The sequence below is a fragment of the Panulirus ornatus genome, chromosome 46, assembly GCF_036320965.1.
Source record: "Panulirus ornatus isolate Po-2019 chromosome 46, ASM3632096v1, whole genome shotgun sequence".
Taxonomy (NCBI): Eukaryota; Metazoa; Arthropoda; class Malacostraca; order Decapoda; family Palinuridae; genus Panulirus; species Panulirus ornatus.
In genome coordinates this window covers 20,684,758-20,704,141 of record NC_092269.1, presented here as the reverse complement: position 1 = coordinate 20,704,141, position 19,384 = coordinate 20,684,758, and the positions used below count along the sequence as shown (strand labels likewise).

Below are 19,384 nucleotides of genomic sequence, written 5' to 3'. Positions count from 1 at the left end.
ATACTTATTATGTAATGACTTGAAAATAAGACACCCAATACAATACATAAGAGAAACATAGTAGCTGGCATATTCTAACACAATTAGGCATATAGGTTCAAAATTTCATGAATACATATACATACACAAACAGACATACACATACACATAATTCATACTGTCTGCCTTTATTCATTCCCATCGCCACCCAGCCATATATAATATAACAGCCCCCTCCACCCGCATGTTCGCGAGATAGCGCTAGGAAAAGAAAACAAAGGCCACATTCATTCACACTGTCTATAACTGTCGTGTATAATGCACAGAAACAACAGCTCCCTTTCCACATCCAGGCCCCAGAGAACTTTCCATGGTTTACCCTAGACGCTTCACATGCCATGGTTCAAACCATTGACAGCACATCGACCCCGGTATACCACATCGTTCCAATTCACTGTATTCCTTGCACGCCTTTCACCTTCCTGCATGTTCAGGCCCCGATCACTCAAGATCTTTTTCACTCCATCTTTCCACCTCCAATTTGGTCTCCCACTTCTCTCGTTCCCTCCAATTCTTACATATATATCCTCTTGGTCAATCTTTCCTCACTCATTCTCTCCATGTGACCAAACCATTCAAAACACCCTCTTCTGCTCTCTCAACCACACCCTTTTTATTACCACACATCTCTCTTACCCTCACATTACTTACTCGATCAAACAACCTCACACTACATATTTTCCTCAAACATCTAATTTCCAGCACATCCTCCCTCAGCACAACTCTATTCATAGCCCACGCCTCGCAACCATATAACATTGTTGGAACTACTATTCCTTCAAACATACACATTTTTCCTTTCCGAGATAATGTTCTCAACTTCCACATATTCTCAACGCTCCCAGAACTTTCACCCCCTCCCCCACCCTATGATTCACTTCCGCTTCCATGTTTCCATCCGCTGCCAAATCCACTCCCAGATATCTAAAGCACTTCACTTCCTCCAGTTTTTCTCCATTCATGTTTACCTTCCAACTGACTTCTCCCTCAACCCTATTGCATCTAATAACCTTGCTCTTGTTCATATTTAATCTGAGCTTTCTTCTTTCACACACTTTACCAAACTCAGTCACCAGCTTCTGCAGCTTCTCACACGACTCATCCATCAGCGCAGTATCATCAGCGAACTACAAGTGACTCATATCCTAAGTTCTCTCATCCACAACAGACCGCATACTTGCCCCACTTTCCAAAACTCTTGCATTCACCTCCCTAACAATCACATCCATAAACAAATTTAACAACTGGAGACATCAAACATTACTGCCGCAAACCAACATTCACTGAGAACCAATCATTTTCCTCACTTCCTACACGTACAAAAGCCTTATATCCTCGATAAAATCTTTTCACTGCTTCTAACAACTTGCGTCCCACACCATATATTCATAATACTTTCCACAGAGCATCTCTATCAACTCTATCATATGCCTTCTCCAGATCCATAAATACTATATACAAATCCATTTGCTTTTCTAAGTATTTCTCATATACATTCCTCAAAGCAAACACCTTATCCACACATCCTCTACCACTTCTGAAACCACACTGCTCTTTCTCAATCTGATGCTCTGTACATGTGTGTTTCAGTAGTTTTGATGCAGGAGACCGGGTTATAGTGATGGATGATTTGAATGCAAAAGGTGATTATTGTGGCAGTTGAGGGAATAATTTATGTGCATGCAATGTTCAGTGTTGTAAATGGAAATGGTGAAGAGCTTGCGGATTTTTGCGCTGAAAAAGGACTGGTGGTTGGGAGAGATATACATAAGTATACGTATGTAATTAAATAAAGCCAGAGAGAGTTATTGGATTACGTGTATGTTGATAGGCGCGCGAATGAGAGTTATGGATAATAATGTGCTGAGAGGGCAACTGGAGGGGTGTATGATCATTATCTTTTGGAGGCGAATGTGAAGATTTTCATTTAGAAAAAAAGAGAAGATGTTGGGATGAAGAGACTGGTGACAGTAAGTAAGCTTAGGATAGAGAATTGTTGGAGAAAGTACAAGGAGAGACTGAGTGCAGAATGGAAAAAGGTGAGAGCAAAGGACATAAGGGAAGTGGGGGAAGAATAGGTTGTATTTAGGGAAGCAGTGATGGTTTGCGCAAAAGGTGTTTCTGGCATGAGAAACGTGGGTGGCGGGCAGATGAGAAAGGGTATTTAGTGGTGGGATCATGAAGTAAGATTATTAGTGGAAAAGAAGAGAGAGGCACTTAGACGAGTTTTGCAGGGAAATAAGGCACATGACTGGGATATTTATATAAGAAAGAGGCAGGAGGTCAAGAGAAAGGCGCAAGAGGTGAAAAAGAGAGAAAATGAGAGTTGGGTTGAGAGAGTTCCGCTGAATATTAGGGAGATTAAAAAAGATGCTTTGGAAGGAGGTATATAAAGTGCGTAAGACAAGAAAGCAAATGGGAACATCGGTGAACGGGGCAAATGGGGAGATGATAACAAGTAGTTGTGATGTGAGAAGAACATGGTGAGAGTATTTTGAAGGTTTGTTGAATATCTTTGATAATAGCGTAGCAGATATATGGTGTTTTGGTCGAAGTGGTGTGCAAAGTGAGAGGGGTAGGGAGAATTTTTTGGTGAACAGAGTAGAGGTAGAAAAAGCTTTGCGGAAGATGAAAGCCGGCAAGGCAGCGGGTTCCGATGGTATTGCAGAGGAATTTATTAAAAGAAGTGGATGACTGTGTTATTGACTGGTTGGTAAGGATAATCAATGTATATATGACTCATGATGAGGTGACTTAGAATTGGAGGAATGCTTGCATAGTACCACTGTACATAAGCAAAGGGGATAGAGATAAGTGCTCATATTACAGAGGTAAAAGTTTCTTGAGTATTCCTGGGAGACTTTATAGAAGGGCATTGATTGAATGGGTGAAGGCGATGTACAGAGCATCAGATTGGGGAATACCAGTGACGTTCCAGATGTGGTAGAGGATGTGTGGATCAGGTGTTTGCTTTGAAGAATGTATGTGAGAAATACTCAGAAAAAAAGAAAGAATATATATATTTATATATATATATATATATATATATATATATATATATATATATATATATATATATATATATATATATATATATATATATATATATATATATATATATATATATATATATATATATATTTATATATGTATATGTATATTTTCTTACGGTCTGAGACTTCACAACACTAAGTAATAATCTTCAGCATCCTGCTAAAGCGTGCAAGTTTAAATGGATAAAATGTACATTCTGAACTTTACACGGACCAGGGTATATATATCTGTGTTTGTGTGTTTGTGTGTGTGTGTCTGTGTGTGTGTGTGTGTGTGTGTGTGTGAATCTCCTGTATCTGGCTAGAGTGCCATTGGAAGCGACCGTCTGTTTCACGCGAGCCCTGTGGTTATAGACGTGTCGATCCACATTGCCGAAGAACTCTGGGTCATTACTTCAATGGTTGGTGCAAGGGGACACTATTCCTCTAACTCCCAGGCATGTATGTATATAAATATATATATTTATATATATATATATATATATATTTTTTTTTTTTTTTTTTTTTTTTTTATAATTTGTCGCTGGCTCCCGCGTTTGCGGGGTAGCGCAAGGAAACAGACGAAAGAAATGGCCCAACCCCCCCCCCCCCCATACACATGTACATACACACGTCCACACACGCAAATATACATACCTACACAGCTTTCCATGGTTTACCCCAGACGCTTCACATGCCTTGATTCAATCCACTGACAGCACGTCAACCCCTGTATACCACATGACTCCAATTCACTCTATTCCTTGCCCTCCTTTCACCCTCCTGCATGTTCAGGCCCCGATCACACAAAATCTTTTTCACTCCATCTTTCCACCTCCAATTTGGTCTCCCTCTTCTCCTCGTTCCCTCCACCTCCGACACATATATCCTCTTGGTCAATCTCTCCTCACTCATTCTCTCCATGTGCCCAAACCATTTCAAAACACCCTCTTCTGCTCTCTCAACCACGCTCTTTTTATTTCCACACATCTCTCTTACCCTTACGTTACTTACTCGATCAAACCACCTCACACCACACATTGTCCTCAAACATCTCATTTCCAGCACATCCATCCTCCTGCGCACATCTCTATCCATAGCCCACGCCTCGCAACCATACAACATTGTTGGAACCACTATTCCCTCAAACATACCCATTTTCGCTTTCCGAGATAATGTTCTCGACTTCCACACATTTTTCAAGGCTCCCAAAATTTTCGCCCCCTCCCCCACCCTATGATCCACTTCCGCTTCCATGGTTCCATCCGCTGACAGATCCACTCCCAGATATCTAAAACACTTCACTTCCTCCAGTTTTTCTCCATTCAAACTCACCTCCCAATTGACTTGACCCTCACCCCTACTGTACCTAATAACCTTGCTCTTATTCACATTTACTCTCAACTTTCTTCTTCCACACACTTTACCAAACTCAGTCACCAGCTTCTGCAGTTTCTCACATGAATCAGCCACCAGCGCTGTATCATCAGCGAACAACAACTGACTCACTTCCCAAGCTCTCTCATCCCCAACAGACTTCATACTTGCCCCTCTTTCCAGGACTCTTGCATTTACCTCCCTTACAACCCCATCCATAAACAAATTAAACAACCATGGAGACATCACACACCCCTGCCGCAAACCTACATTCACTGAGAACCAATCACTTTCCTCTCTTCCTACACGTACACATGCCTTACATCCTCGATAAAAACTTTTCACTGCTTCTAACAACTTGCCTCCCACACCATATATTCTTAATACCTTCCACAGAGCATCTCTATCAACTCTATCATATGCCTTCTCCAGATCCATAAATGCTACATACAAATCCATTTGCTTTTCTAAGTATTTCTCACATACATTCTTCAAAGCAAACACCTGATCCACACATCCTCTACCACTTCTGAAACCGCACTGCTCTTCCCCAATCTGATGCTCTGTACATGCCTTCACCCTCTCGATCAATACCCTCCCATATAATTTACCAGGAATACTCAACAAACTTATACCTCTGTAATTTGAGCACTCACTCTTATCCCCTTTGCCTTTGTACAATGGCACTATGCACGCATTCCGCCAATCCTCAGGCACCTCACCATGAGTCATACATACATTAAATAACCTTACCAACCAGTCAACAATACAGTCACCCCCTTTTTTGATAAATTCCACTGCAATACCATCCAAATATATATATATATATATATATATATATATATATATATATATATATATATATATATATATATATATATATATATATATATATATATATATATATATATCCTCCCCTCTTTGTATTAACTTTCTAAAATGGGAAACAGAAGAAGGAGTCACTCGGGGAGAGCTCATCCTCCTCGAAGGCTCAGAGTAGGGTGCCTAAATGTGTGTGGATGTAACCAAGATGTGAAAAAAGGAGAGATAGGTAGTATGTTTGAGGAAAGGAACCTGGATGTTTTGGCTCTGAGTGAAACGAAGCTCAAGGGTAAAGGGGAAGAGTGGTTTGGGAATGTCTGGGGAGTAAAGTCAGGGGTTAGTGAGAGGACAAGAGCAAGGGAAGGAGTAGCAATACTCCTGAAACAGGAGTTGTGGGAGTATGTGATAGAATGTAAGAAAGTAAATTCTCGATTAATATGGGTAAAACTGAAAGTTGATGGAGAGAGGTGGGTGATTATTGGTGCATATGCACCCGGGCATGAGAAGAAAGATCATGAGAGGCAAGTGTTTTGGGAGCAGCTGAATGAGTGTGTTAGTGGTTTTGATGCACGAGACCGGGTTATAGTGATGGGTGATTTGAATGCAAAGGTGAGTAATGTGGCAGTTGAGGGAATAATTGGTATACATGGGGTGTTCAGTGCTGTAAATGGAAATGGTGAAGAGCTTGTAGATTTATGTGCTGAAAAAGGACTGATGATTGGGAATACCTGGTTTAAAAAGCGAGATATACATAAGTATACTTATGTAAGTAGGAGAGATGGCCAGAGAGCGTTATTGGATTACGTGTTAATTGACAGGCGTGCGAAGGAGAGACTTTTGGATGTTAATGTGCTGAGAGGTGCAACTGGAGGGATGTCTGATCATTATCTTGTGGAGGCTAAGGTGAAGATTTGTATGGGTTTTCAGAAAAGAAGAGTGAATGTTGGGGTGAAGAGGGTGGTGAGAGTAAGTGAGCTTGGGAAGGAGACCTGTGTGAGGAAGTACCAGGAGAGACTGAGTACAGAATGGAAAAAGGTGAGAACAATGGAAGTAAGGGGAGTGGGGGAGGAATGGTATGTATTTAGGGAATCAGTGATGGATTGCGCAAAAGATGCTTGTGGCAAGAGAAGAGTGGGAGGTGGGTTGATTAGAAAGGGTAGTGAGTGGTGGGATGTAGAAGTAAGGGTATTAGTGAAAGAGAAGAGAGAGGCATTTGGACGATTTTTGCAGGGAAAAAATGAAATTGAGTGGGAGATGTATAAAAGAAAGAGACAGGAAGTCAAGAGAAAGGTGCAAGAGGTGAAAAAAAGGGCAAATGAGAGTTGGGGTGAGAGAGTATAATTAAATTTTAGGGAGAATAAAAAGATGTTCTGGAAGGAGGTAAATAAAGTGCGTAAGACAAGGGAGCAAATGGGAACTTCAGTGAAGGGCGCAAATGGGGAGGTGATAACAAGTAGTGGTGATGTGAGAAGGAGATGGAGTGAGTATTTTGAAGGTTTGTTGAATGTGTTTGATGATAGAGTGGCAGATATAGGGTGTTTTGGTCGAGGTGGTGTGCAAAGTGAGAGGGTTAGGGAAAATGATTTGGTAAACAGAGAAGAGGTAGCGAAAACTTTGCGGAAGATGAAAGCCGGCAAGGCAGCAGGTTTGGAGGGTATTGCAGTGGAATTTATTAAAAAAGTGGGTGACTGTATTACTGACTGGTTGGTAAGGTTGTTTAATGTATGTATGACTCATGGTGAGGTGCCTGAGGATTGGAGGAATGTGTGCATAGTGCCATTGTACAAAGGCAAAGGGGATAAGAGTGAGTGCTCCAATTACAGAGGTATAAGTTTGTTGAGTATTCATGGTAAATTATATGGGAGGGTATTGATTGAGAGGGTGAAGGCATGTACAGAGCATCAGATTGGGGAAGAGGAGTGTGGTTTCAGAAGTGGTAGAGGATGTGTGGATCAGGTGTTTGCTTTGAAGAATGTATGTGAGAAATACTTAGAAAAGCAAATGGATTTGTATGTAGCATTTATGGATCTGGAGAGGGCATATGATAGAGTTGACAGAGATGCTCTGTGGAAGGTATTAAGAATATATGGTGTGGGAGGAAAGTTGTCAGAAGCAGTGAAAAGTTTTTATCGAGGATGTCAGGCATGTGTACGTGTAGGAAGAGAGGAAAGTGATTGGTTCTCAGTGAATGTAGATTTGCGGCAGGGGTGTGTGATGTCTCCATGGTTGTTTAATTTGTTTATGGATGGGGTTGTTAGGGAGGTAAATGCAAGAGTTTTGGAAAGAGGGGCAAGTATGAAGTCTGTTGGGGATGAGAGAGCTTGGGAAGTGAGTCAGTTGTTGTTCGCTGATGATACAGCGCTGGTGGCTGATTTATGTGAGAAACTGCAGAAGCTGGTGACTGAGTTTGGTAAAGTGTGTGGAAGAAGAAAGATAAGAGTAAATGTGAATAAGAGCAAGGTTATTAGGTACAGTAGGGTTGAGGGTCAAGTCAATTGGGAGGTGAGTTTGAATGGAGAAAAACTGGAGGAAGTGAAGTGTTTTAGATATCTGGGAATGGATCTGGCAGCGGATGGAACCATGGAAGCGGAAGTAGATCATAGGGTGGGGGAGGGGGCGAAAATTCTGGGGGCCTTGAAGAATGTGTGGAAGTCGAGAACAGTATCTCGAAAAGCAAAAATGGGTATGTTTGAAGGAATAGTGGTTCTAACAATGTTGTATGGTTGCGAGGCGTGGGCTAAGGATAGAGTTGTGCGCAGGAGGATGGATGTGCTGGAAATGAGATGTTTGAGGACAATGTGTGGTGTGAGGTGGTTTGATCGAGTGAGTAACGTAAGGGTAAGAGAGATGTGTGGAAATAAAAAGATATATATATATATATATATATATATATATATATATATATATATATATATATATATATATATATATATAAATATATATATATATATATATATATATATATATATATATATATATATATATATATATATATATATATATATTTATATATATATATATATATATATATATATATATATATATATATATATATATATATATATATATATATATATATTTTTTTTTTTTTTTTTTATACTTTGTCGCTGTCTCCCGCGTTTGCGAGGTAGCGCAAGGAAACAGACGAAAGAAATGGCCCAACCCCCCCCCCACCCATACACATGTACATACACACGTCCACACACGCAAATATACATACCTACACAGCTTTCCATGGTTTACCCCAGACGCTTCACATGCTTTGCTTCAATCCACTGACAGCACGTCAACCCCGGTATACCACATGACTCCAATTCACTCTATTTCTTGCCCTCCTTTCACCCTCCTGCATGTTCAGGCCCCGATCACACAAAATCTTTTTCACTCCATCTTTCCACCTCCAATTTGGTCTCCCTCTTCTCCTCGTTCCCTCCACCTCCGACACATATATCCTCTTGGTCAATCTCTCCTCACTCATTCTCTCCATGTGCCCAAACCATTTCAAAACACCCTCTTCTGCTCTCTCAACCACGCTCTTTTTATTTCCACACATCTCTCTTACCCTTACGTTACTTACTCGATCAAACCACCTCACACCACACATTGTCCTCAAACATCTCATTTCCAGCACATCCATCCTCCTGCGCACATCTCTATCCATAGCCCACGCCTCGCAACCATACAGCATTGTTGGAACCACTATTCCCTCAAACATACCCATTTTTGCTTTCCGAGATAATGTATATATATATATATATATATATATATATATATATATATATATATATATATATATATATATATATATATATATATATTTTTTTTTTTTTTTTTTTTTTTTTATACTTTGTCGCTGTCTCCCGCGTTTGCGAGGTAGCGCAAGGAAACAGACGAAAGAAATGGCCCAGCCCCCCCCATACACATGTACATACACACGTCCACACACACAAATATACATACCTACACAGCTTTCCATGGTTTACCCCGGACGCTTCACATGCCTTGATTCAATCCACTGACAGCACGTCAACCCCTGTATACCACATCGCTCCAATTCACTCTATTCCTTGCCCTCCTTTCACCCTCCTGCATGTTCAGGCCCCGATCACACAAAATCTTTTTCACTCCATCTTTCCACCTCCAATTTGGTCTCCCTCTTCTCCTCGTTCCCTCCACCTCCGACACATATATCCTCTTGGTCAATCTTTCCTCACTCATTCTCTCCATGTGCCCAAACCATTTCAAAACACCCTCTTCTGCTCTCTCAACCACGCTCTTTTTATTTCCACACATCACTCTTACCCTTACGTTACTTACTCGATCAAACCACCTCACACCACACATTATCCTCAAACATCTCATTTCCAGCACATCCATCCTCCTGCGCACAACTCTATCCATAGCCCACGCCTCGCAACCATACAACATTGTTGGAACTACTATTCCTTCAAACATACCCATTTTTGCTTTCCGGGATAATGTTCTCGACTTCCACACATTTTTCAAGGCTCCCAAAATTTTCGCCCCCTCCCCCACCCTATGATCCACTTCCGCTTCCATGGTTCCATCCGCTGACAGATCCACTCCCAGATATCTAAAACACTTCACTTCCTCCAGTTTCTCACCATACAAACTCACCTCCCAATTGACTTGACCCTCAACCCTACTGTACCTAATAACCTTGCTCTTATTCACATTTACTCTTAACTTTCTTCTTCCACACACTTTACCAAACTCAGTCACCAGCTTCTGCAGTTTCTCACATGAATCCGCCACCAGCGCTGTATCATCAGCGAACAACAACTGACTCACTTCCCAAGCTCTCTCATCCCCAACAGACTTCATACTTGCCCCTCTTTCCAAGACTCTTGCATTTACCTCCCTAACAACCCCATCCATAAACAAATTAAACAACCATGGAGACATCACACACCCCTGCCGCAAACCTACATATATATTTTCTTACGGTCTGAGACTTCACAACACTAGGTAATAATCTTCAGCATCCTGCTAAAGCGTGCAAGTTTAAATGGATAAAATGTATATTCTGAACTTTACACGGACCAGGGTATATATATCTATGTTTGTGTGTTTGTGTGTGTGTGTCTGTGTGTGTGTGTGTGTGTGTGTGTGTGAATCTCCTGTATCTGGCTAGAGTGCCATTGGAAGCGACCGTCTGTTTCACGCGACCCCTGTGGTTATAGACGTGTCGATCCACATTGCCGAACAACTCCGGGTCATTACTTCAATGGTTGGTGCAAGGGGACATTATTCCTCTAACTCCCAGGCATGTATGTATATAAATACATATATATATATATATATATATATATATATATATATATATATATATATATATATATATATATATATCCTCCCCTCCTTGTATTAACCTTCTAAAATGGGAAACAGAAGAAGGAGTCACGCGGGGAGTGCTCATCCTCCTCGAAGGCTCAGAGTGGGGTGCCTAAATGTGTGTGGATGTAACCAAGATGTGAAAAAAGGAGAGATAGGTAGTATATTTGAGGAAAGGAACCTGGATGTTTTGCCTCTGAGTGAAACGAAGCTCAAGGGTAAAGGGGATGAGTGGTTTGGGAATGTCTGGGGAGTAAAGTCAGGGGTTAGTGAGAGGACAAGAGCAAGGGAAGGAGTAGCAATACTCCTGAAACAGGAGTTGTAGGAGTATGTGATAGAATGTAAGAAAGTAAATTCTCGATTAATATGGGTAAAACTGAAAGTTGATGGAGAGATGTGTGTGATTATTGGTGCATATGCACCCGGGCATGAGAAGAAAGATCATGAGAGGCAAGTGTTTTGGGAGCAGCTGAATGAGTGTGTTAGTGGTTTTGATGCACGAGACCGGGTTATAGTGATGGGTGATTTGAATGCAAAGGTGAGTAATGTGGCAGTTGAGGGAATAATTGGTATACATGGGGTGTTCAGTGCTGTAAATGGAAATGGTGAAGAGCTTGTAGATTTATGTGCTGAAAAAGGAATGATGATTGGGAATACCTGATTTAAAAAGCGAGATATACATAAGTATACTTATGTAAGTAGGAGAGATGGCCAGAGAGCGTTATTGGATTACGTGTTAATTGACAGGCGTGCGAAAGAGAGACTTTTGGATGTTAATGTGCTGAGAGGTGCAACTGGAGGGATGTCTGATCATTATCTTGTGGAGGCTAAGGTGAAGATTTGTATGGGTTTTCAGAAAAGAAGAGTGAATGTTGGGGTGAAGAGGGTGGTGAGAGTAAGTGAGCTTGGGAAGGAGACCTGTGTGAGGAAGTACCAGGAGAGACTGAGTACAGAATGGAAAAAGGTGAGAACAATGGAAGTAAGGGGAGTGGGGGAGGAATGGTATGTATTTAGGGAATCAGTGATGGATTGCGCAAAAGATGCTTGTGGCATGAGAAGAGTGGGAGGTGGGTTGATTAGAAAGGGTAGTGAGTGGTGGGATGAAGAAGTAAGAGTATTAGTGAAAGAGAAGAGAGAGGCATTTGGACGATTTTTGCAGGGAAAAAATGAAATTGAGTGGGAGATGTATAAAAGAAAGAGACAGGAGGTCAAGAGAAAGGTGCAAGAGGTGAAAAAAAGGGCAAATGAGAATTGGGGTGAGAGAGTATCATTAAATTTTAGGGAGAATAAAAAGATGTTCTGGAAGGAGGTAAATAAAGTGCGTAAGACAAGGGAGCAAATGGGAACTTCAGTGAAGGGCGCAAATGGGGAGGTGATAACAAGTAGTGGTGATGTGAGAAGGAGATGGAGTGAGTATTTTGAAGGTTTGTTGAATATGTTTGATGATAGAGTGGCAGATATAGGGTGTTTTGGTCGAGGTGGTGTGCAAAGTGAGAGGGTTAGGGAAAATGATTTGGTAAACAGAGAAGAGGTAGTGAAAACTTTGCGGAAGATGAAAGCCGGCAAGGCAGCAGGTTTGGATGGTATTGCAGTGGAAGTTATTAAAAAAGTGGGTGACTGTATTATTGACTGGTTGGTAAGGTTGTTTAATGTATGTATGACTTATGGTGAGGTGCCTGAGGATTTGCGGAATGCGTGCATAGTGCCATTGTACAAAGGCAAAGGGGATAAGAGTGAGTGCTCCAATTACAGAGGTATAAGTTTGTTGAGTATTCATGGTAAATTATATGGGAGGGTATTGATTGAGAGGGTGAAGGCATGTACAGAGCATCAGATTGGGGAAGAGCAGTGTGGTTTCAGAAGTGGTAGAGGATGTGTGGATCAGGTGTTTGCTTTGAAGAATGTATGTGAGAAATACTTAGAAAAGCAAATGGATTTGTATGTAGCATTTATGGATCTGGAGAGGGCATATGATAGAGTTGACAGAGATGCTCTGTGGAAGGTATTAAGAATATATGGTGTGGGAGGAAAGTTGTCAGAAGCAGTGAAAAGTTTTTATCGAGGATGTAAGGCATGTGTACGTGTAGGAAGAGAGGAAAGTGATTGGTTCTCAGTGAATGTAGGTTTGCGGCAGGGGTGTGTGATGTCTCCATGGTTGTTTAATTTGTTTATGGATGGGGTTGTTAGGGAGGTAAATGCAAGAGTTTTGGAAAGAGGGGCAAGTATGAAGTCTGTTGGGGATGAGAGATCTTGGGAAGTGAGTCAGTTGTTGTTCGCTGATGATACAGCGCTGTTGGCTGATTCATGTGAGAAACTGCAGAAGCTGGTGACTGAGTTTGGTAAAGTGTGTGGAAGAAGAAAGTTAAGAGTAAATGTGAATAAGAGCAAGGTTATTAGGTACAGTAGGGTTGAGGGTCAAGTCAATTGGGAGGTGAGTTTGAATGGAGAAAAACTGGAGGAAGTGAAGTGTTTTATATATCTGGGAGTGGATCTGGCAGCGGATGGAACCATGGAAGCGGAAGTAGATCATAGGGTGGGGGAGGGGGCGAAAATTCTGGGGGCCTTGAAGAATGTGTGGAAGTCGAGAACAGTATCTCGGAAAGCAAAAATGGGTATGTTTGAAGGAATAGTGGTTCCAACAATGTTGTATGGTTGCGAGGCGTGGGCTAAGGATAGAGTTGTGCGCAGGAGGATGGATGTGCTGGAAATGAGATGTTTGAGGACAATATGTGATGTGAGGTGGTTTGATCGAGTGAGTAACGTAAGGGTAAGAGAGATGTTTGGAAATAAAAAGATCGTGGTTGAGAGAGCAGATGAGGGTGTTTTGAAGGGGTTTGGGCACATGGAGAGAATGAGTGAGGAAAGATAGACCAAGAGGATATATGTGTCGGAGGTGGAGGGAACGAGGAGAAGAGGGAAACCAAATTGGAGGTGGAAAGATGGAGTGAAAAAGATTTTGTGTGATCGGGGCCTGAACATGTAGGAGGGTGAAAGGAGGGCAAGGAATAGAGTGAATTGGAGCGATGTGGTATACAGGGGTTGACGTGCTGTCAGTGGATTGAATCAAGGCATGTGAAGCGTCTGGGGTAAACCATGGAAAGCTGTGTAGGTATCTATATTTGCGTGTGTGGACGTATGTATATACATGTGTATGGGGGGGGCCATTTCTTTCGTCTGTTTCCTTGCGCTACCTCGCAAACGCGGGAGACAGCGACAAAGTATAATAATAGTAATAATAATATATATATATATATATATATATATATATATATATATATATATATATATATATATATACAATTTTATTTATTTATTCATTTTATCTTACTTTGTCGCTGTCTCCCGCGTTAGCGAGGTAGCGCAAGGAAACAGACGAAAGAATGGCCCAATCCACCCACATACACATGTATATACATACATGTCCACACACGCAAATACACATACATATAAAACTCAATATACACCTATATATACACACACAGACATATACATATATACACATGTACATAATTCATACTGTCTGAATTTATTTATTCCCATCGCCACTTCGCCACACATGGAATGACAAACCCCTCTCCCCTCATGGGTGCGAAGTAGCGCTAAGTAAAGACAACAAAAGCCAGATTCGTTAAAACTCAGTCTCTAGCAGACATGTAATAATGCTCGGAAAACACAGCTTCCTTTCCACATCCAGGCCCCACAGAACATTCCATGGTTTACCCTAGACGCTTCACATGCACTGGTTCAATCCACTGACAGCACGTCGACCCTGGTATACCACATCGTTCCAATTCACTCTATTTCTTCAACGCCTTTCACCCTCCTGCATGTTCAGGCCCCGATCACTCAAAATCTTTTTCACTCCATCTTTCCACCTCCAATTTCGTCTCCCACTTCTCCTCCTTCCTTCCACCTCTGACACATATATCCTCTTGGTCAATCTTTCCTCACTCATTCTCTCCATGTAACCAAACCATTTCAAAACACCCTCTTCTGCTCTCTCAACCACATTCTTTTTATTTCCACACATCTCTCTTACCCTTACATTACTTACTCGATCAAACCACCTCACACCACACATTGTCCTCAAACATCTCATTTCCAGCACATCCACCCTCCTACGCACAACTCTATCCATATCCCACGCCTCGCAACCATACAACAGTGTTGGAACCAGTATTTCTTTAAACATACCCATTTTTGCTTTCCGAGATAATATTCTCGACTCCCAAACATTCTTCAAGGCTCCCGAAATTTTCGCCCCCTCCCCCACCCTATGACTCACTTGCGCTTCCATGGTTCCATCCGCTGCCAGATTCACTCACAGATATCTAAAACACTTTACTTCCTACCTTTTTCTCCATTCAAACTTATCTCCCATTTGACTTGACCCTCAACCCTACTGTACCTAATAACCTTGCTCTTATTCACATTTACTCTTAACTTTCTTCATTCACAAACTTTACCAAACTCAGTCACTAGCTTCTGCAGTTTCTCACATGAATCAGCCACCAGCGCTGTATCATCAGCAAACAACAACTGACTCACTTCCAACGCTCTCTCGCTTACAACAGACCTCATACCTTCCCCTCTTTCCAAAACACTTCCATTCACCTCCCTAGCAACCCCATCCATAAACAAATTAAACAACCATGGAGACATCGCACACCCATGCCGCAAACCTATATTTGCTTAGAACCAATCACTTTCCTCTCTTCCTACACGTGCACATGCCTTACATCCTCGATAAAGACTTTTCAATGCTTCTAACAACTTACCTTCCACAGTGCATCTCTATCAACTCTATCATATGCCTTCTCCAGATCCATAAATGCTATATACAAATCCATTTGCTTGTCTAAGTGCATCTCACATACATTCTTCAAAGCAAACCACTGATCCACACATCCTCTACCTACTTCTGAAACACACTGCTCTTTCCCAATCTGATGCTCTATACATGCCTTCACCCTCTCAATCAATGCCCTCCAATATAATTTAACAGGAATACTAAACAAACTTATGCCTTTGTAATTTGAGCACTCACTCTTATCCCCTTTGCCTGTGTACAATGGCACTATGCAAGCATTCCGCCAATCCTCAGGCACCTCACCATGAATCATACATACATTAGATAACCTTGCGAACCAGTCAACAATACAGTCACCCCCTTTTTTTAAAAAAATTGTACTGCAATACGATCCAAACCTGCTGCCTTGATGGCGTTCATCTTCCGCAAAGCTTTTACTACCTCTTCTCTGTTTACCAAATCATTTACCCTAACCCTCTCACTTTGCACACCACCTCGACGAAAGCACCCTATATCTGCCACTCTATCATCAAACACATTCAACAAAACTTCAAAATATTCACTCCATCTGCTTCTCATATCACCACTGCATTATTACATGACAGCTAGAGACTGAGTGTGAACGAATGGTGCCTTTGTTGTCTTTTCCTAGCGCTACCTCGCACAAATGAAGGGAGAGGGGGTTGTTATTCCATGTGTGGAGAGGTGGCGATGGGAATAAATAAAGGTAGACAGTATGAATTATGTACATGTGTATATATGTATATGTCTGTGTGTGTATATATATGTGTACCTTGAGATGTATAGGTATGTATATTTGCGTGTGTGGACGTGTATGTATATACATGTGTATGCGGGCGGGTTGGACCATTCTTTCGTCTGTTTCCTTGCGCTATCTCGCCAACGCGGGAGACAGCGAGAAAGAAAAATATTAAAAGAAGAATATATATATATATATATATATATATATATATATATATATATATATATATATATATATATATATATATATATATATATATATATATATATATATATATATATATATTTCTCACATACATTCTTCAAAGCAAACACCTGATCCTCACATCCTCTACCACTTCTGAAACTACACTTCTCCTCCCCAATCTGATGCTCTGTACATGCCTTCACCCTCTCAATCAATATCCTCCCATATAATTTACCAGGAATACTCAACAAACTTATACCTCTGTAATTTGAGCACTCACTCTTATCCCCTTTGCCTTTGTACAATGGCACTATGCACGCATTCCGCCAATCCTCAGGCACCTCACCATAAGTCATACATACATTGAATAACCTTACCAACCAGTCAATAATACAGTCACCCCCTTTTTTAATAAATTCCACTGCAATACCATCCAAACCTGCTGCCTTACCGGCTTTCATCTTCCGCAAAGCTTTTACTACCTCTTCTCTGTTTACCAAATTATTTTCCCTAACCCTCTCACTTTGCACACCACCTCGACCAAAACACCCTATATCTGCCACTCTATCATCAAACACATTCAACAGACCTTCAAAATACTCACTCCATCTCCTTCTCACATCACCACTACTTGTTATCACCTCCCCATTTGCGCCCTTCACTGAAGTTCCCATTTCTTCCCTTGTCCTACGCACTTTATTTACCTCCTTCCAGAACGTCTTTTTATTCTCCCTAAGATTTAATGATACTCTCTCACCCCAACTCTCATTTGCCCTCTATTTCACCTCTTGCACCTTTCTCTTGACCTCCTGTTTCTTTCTTTTATACATCTCCCACTCAATTGCATTTTTCCCTGCAAAAATCGTCCAAATGCCTCTCTCTTCTCTTTCACTAATTATCTTACTTCTTCATCCCACCAGTCACTACCCTTTCTAATCAACCCAACTCCCACTCTTCTCATGCCACAAGCATCTTTTGCGCAATCCATCACTGATTCCTTAAATACATACCATTCCTCCCACACTCCCCTTACTTCCATTGTTTTCACCTTTTTCCATTCTGTACTCAATCTCTCCTGGTACTTCCCCACACAAGTCTCCTTCCCAAGCTGACTTACTCTCACCACCCTCTTCACCCCAACATTCACTCTTCTTTTCTGAAAACCCATACAAATCTTCACCTTAGCCTCCACAAGATAATGATCAGACATCCCTCCAGTTGCACCTCTCAGCACATTAACATCCAAAAGTCTCTCTTTCGCGCGACTGTCAATTAACACGTAATCCAATAACGCTCTCTGGCCATCTCTCCTACTTACATACATATACTTATGTATATCTCGCTTTTTAAACCAGGTATTCCCAATCACCAGTCCTTTTTCAGCACATAAATCTACAAGCTCTTCACCATTTCCATTTACAACACTGAACACCCCATGTATACCAATTATTCCCTCAACTGCCACATTACTCACCTTTGCATTCAAATCACCCATCACTATAACCCGGTCTCGTGCATCAAAACCACTAACACACTCATTCAGCTGCTCCCAAAACACTTGCCTCTCATGATCTTTCTTCTCATGCCCAGGTGCATATGCACCAATAATCACCCATCTCGCTCCATCAACTTTCAGTTTTACCCATATCAATCGAGAATTTACTTTCTTACATTCTATCACACACTCCCACAACTCCTGTTTCAGGAGTACTGCTACTCCTTCCCTTGCTCTTGTCCTCTCACTAACCCTTGACTTTACTCCCAAGACATTTCCAAACCACTCTTCCCCTTTACCCTTTAGCTTCGTTTCACTCAGAGCCAAAACATCCAGGTTCCTTTCCTCAAACATACTACCTATCTCTCCTTTTTTCATCTCTTGGTTACATCCACACACATTTAGACACCCCAGTCTGAGCCTTCGAGGAGGATGAGCACTCCTCGCGTGACTCCTTCTTCTGTTTCCCATTTCAGAAAGTTAAAAAATACAAGGAGGGGAGGATTTCTGGCCTCCCGCTCCCGTCCCCTCTAGTCGCCTTCTACGACACGCGAGGAATGCGTGGGAAGTATTCTTTCACCCCTATCCCCAGGGATAATATATATATATTATCCCTGGATGCAGGTCACCACTGGAATGCAGCAAGGTTCTGGTTGGGGACCATTATTCTTCTTGATCAATGTGAATAACTTGCCAGTAGGTATTAACTCTTACTGGAACATGTTTCCAGACAATCAAAGATTTTAAGGAAAGTGAAGAGCAAGGAGGATTGCATCAGCTTTAAAAGGGACCTAAATAGACTCCAAATTTGGTCCAGTGCGTCGTTGGTGAAATTCAGTTACATGCAAATTTAAAGTTATATGGATGGGAAAAAGTGAGAGTGGATCTTGATGTTATTATTATTTAGCAGGAAATAAGCCTCGTGTGTGTGTGTGTGTGTGAGAAGTTTTTGGGAATCAGCTTTGTTCATAACCTGTCATTAGAGTCCCACATTAGGAGAGTAGAGGAGATAAAATGTCTGCTGGCAGATATTAGAAAAGGATGTATTTAGTATTTCTTCATATCCTAGATAAGGCAAAACTAGATTATGCTTCTCAAGTTCGATTGCTGCACCGAAAAAGCACAAAGAGTTAATAGAGAAGGTCCAGAGGAAAGCAACAATAACAGCAGCAGATTTAAGAGAACTGATTTTCAGGGAAAGGCCAGAGGCTAGAAATTTGCCCACCAAGGAAGAGAAAACAGTAGGGGGGTGAACTAATCACCACCTTTAAGCTTTTAAAACAGGTTGATGTAGCTGGTGAACAGATCTTCAAGAGCTGTAGGAATGGTTAAACCAGTGAACATAACATGAAATTAAGATAGAAACATGTTTAAAAAGATAGAATGAAGTAGTTTTATAGCATGAGTGGTGAATGAATGTAACAGAATGACAGGACATGTTTAATGTAGACGACATACGTGAAATTAAGAAGTTGTATGAAAGTAGAGATTGTACAACAGATGGG

At 41.3% G+C, this 19,384-nt stretch overlaps 1 protein-coding gene across 1 annotated transcript in view; it reads right to left on the bottom strand.

Annotated features, from left to right (window-relative positions):
• The window catches only part of LOC139763329 (probable glutamate receptor), a 166,561-nt gene that overhangs the window by 8,508 nt on the left and 138,669 nt on the right, over positions 1-19,384 (bottom strand). The window lies entirely within an intron of this gene.